Below are 2,631 nucleotides of genomic sequence, written 5' to 3'. Positions count from 1 at the left end.
AATGTAGGGCTGGATCTCCTGAACAGTGAGATCATGACCTGAGCTGAAATCAAAAGTTGGACACTCAACTGACTGGGCCACCCAGGCTCCCCCACATTTTCTTTTTTGACAGTATCATAGTAATTATCCTTATACATACTTCCATATTACATAGAGTTAGAAAAGTAGAAGTGGTTTTGCTGAGACATGGATTTAATAGATGTTGTTCAATTGCTCTCTAAAGTGGAGGTGCCAATTTATATTCTTTTGGTATTATGAAGATTAAAAATTGTTGCCAACCTCTGTTTTAATTTCCATTTCCCTGGTTACTAGCGAGATAGTATTTTTTTGTGTGCTTGTTAGCAATTTGTATTTTCTGTGAACTGCCTATTTATATTATTTGCCCATTCTTCTAGTAGATTTTTCTTCTTATTGATTTGTTCAGAATCCTTTATATGTTCCAGATACAAATTCTTTGTTTTATAAATTACAAATTTTCCTTAGTCGGTTATCTCTTAAGTTTGTTTCCTAATTTTTAAAGTTATTACATGTCTCCTATTTTTAAAATTACTTTTTCTGATTTTTTTTTGAAACAAAGTTCTTGATTATAAAAGTAGTATAAACAATGTAGAAAATCTAGGAAATTTATGGAAAAGTATAAAGGAGAAAAGAAACCAGGGCGCCTGGGTAGCTTAGTCGGTTAAGCATCCGACTTCCGCTCAGGTCATGATCTGATGGGTTCGTGGGTTTGAGCCCAGAGTCTGGCTCTGTGCTGATGGCTAGCTCAGAGCCTGGAGCCTTTTTCAGATTCTGTATCTCCCTTTCTCTCTGACCCTCCCTTGCTCATGCTGTGTGTGTGTGTGTGTGTCTCAGAAATAAAAAAATCATTAAAAAAAAAAAAGAAAAGAAACCACCCTGAGTAACATACTCAATTATATATTTCCTTTTAGTTTGTGTGTACATATATATATATATATGCATTTTATTTGCTCAGTGGGATGGTCTTTAGACAGAAATCTTGACCTTCTTCCAAAAACACTTGGTTGAAAGATGGTATTAGACTAACTCAACTCCTATTTCTTTCTGTCACATATCCTGAAAAATCTAGTAGGTGAGAGGCCCAAGGCCTGTCCTCAGCTGACCTGAATTGAACTTGGCTCAAAAACCATCAGAGAGGTGGGGCGCCTGGGTGGCTTAGTCGGTTAAGCGTCCGACTTTTGCTTAGGTCATGATCTCGCGGTTAGTGGGTTCATCGCTTAGGTCATGATCTCGCGGTTAGTGGGTTCGATCCCCGCGTCGGACTCTGTGCTGACTGCCAGCTCAGAGCCTGGAGCCTGTTTCAGTCTGTGACTCCCTCTCTCTCTGACCCTCCCCTGCTCACGCTATCTTTCTCTCTCTCTCCTAGAAATAAATAAAAATCTTTAAAAAAAAAAAAATCAGAGAGGTAAACATGCTCCAGCAGAGCAGGTATTTAAAAGTCTTGGAGGTTTTAGTCGATGGCAAGTGCAATGAGCCAGTAGTGGGGGAGCCAAGAACTTTATTGTGTGAATGGAAGGCTTAGTAAGTCCTACAAGGAGGAAGTTAGGGTACTGCTTTGCTCTGATGGTACTAAAAACATTTGATTCCCTTTTGGGTGATCTACTCTACAGGAGCCACATTCAAACCTACTAGGTGCTTGAGAAGAATGAGGACAAAGACCTTCCCTCCCCGACTAATGGGAGATACTGGTCCGGAACAAGAGAAGACCTTGCGCAGAGATCTTCAAGTATCTGAAAAGTAGAAGGTCAAAGGGAGATTAGACATGTTTGTTCTCTGAGGCTCCCAAGGGATAGGACTTAGGCCAGAAAGAAGAAGTTTCAGTAACAATTTATAACTATTGTCAGAACTGCTGAGGCATGCATTACTCTGGAAACAGTGGGCTTTCTGTCACTTGGGGTCTTCTTTAGAATTGGTGGTAGGTCGATATAACTAACGTTTATTGAGTGCTGCATGCCAGGACTGTGCTAAGCACCTTTCCTCTATTATTTCATCCTGTAACACCTGTAGGTACTATTGTTATCTGTTCCTGTATTATAGATGAAGAACCTAGGTAGTGAGGTCAGGTAACTTGCCCAAGGTCACACAATTTCTAAGTGGTGGAACTAGAATTCCAAACTGTTTTGACAGACTCCAAAGCTAGTGCTTTTAACTACCAATGGGATTCAAGGGTGTTATGGGGCTCTGGACCAGAGGGGCTTTGAGGTCAGTTCGACCAGAAGAACCTGGGGAAAGGTTCTGTGACTGGGAAAAAGGGTGCCCCATCCCTCTAAGGAAAAGCGTTGGAGTGTAGGCCAAGGCTAGGTAGCCTGGGTCCTTGCTGAGGGGCTGGGCACAAGGCCAAGGGATGGAGACCCAAAAGACATGTAAGGATTGTCAGCCCGCCTTACCCCACAGCTCAGCAACAACTGATTTTCGGGTTGCTTGTGGATCTAGCAAACCCGAGAACGCTAGGGTCCGAGGCATACGCGAGCTTCGCGGCTCCTCGCTGTCAGAGCGGCGAGGGAGCGTCGCGGCGGCCGGGTTCTGCGGCGGAGCTGGGGAAAGAACAGCGCGCCGGTCCCTGGCAGGGCTCGAGCTGGGGGCGGTGCCAGGGCGGCGGGGGCGGGGAAGGCG

General features: G+C 43.9%; 1 long non-coding RNA gene across 1 annotated transcript; it reads right to left on the bottom strand.

The window, feature by feature from the left end:
• Nucleotides 1-1,499: 1,499 nt before the first annotated feature.
• Nucleotides 1,500-2,625, bottom strand: LOC144218542 (uncharacterized). Its single transcript, XR_013331186.1, has 2 exons — nucleotides 2,406-2,625; nucleotides 1,500-1,748 (listed from the first exon to the last, which is right to left on the bottom strand). It is a non-coding gene; the product is annotated as an uncharacterized LOC144218542 (long non-coding RNA).
• Between the last annotated feature and the right edge of the window lie 6 nt (nucleotides 2,626-2,631).

This window comes from Crocuta crocuta, unplaced genomic scaffold, assembly GCF_008692635.1.
Source record: "Crocuta crocuta isolate KB4526 unplaced genomic scaffold, BGI_CrCroc_1.0 scaffold619, whole genome shotgun sequence".
NCBI classification, from domain to species: domain Eukaryota; kingdom Metazoa; phylum Chordata; class Mammalia; order Carnivora; family Hyaenidae; genus Crocuta; species Crocuta crocuta.
Note: the sequence above shows the minus strand (reverse complement) of the source record. Positions and strands in the feature narration are given on the sequence as shown.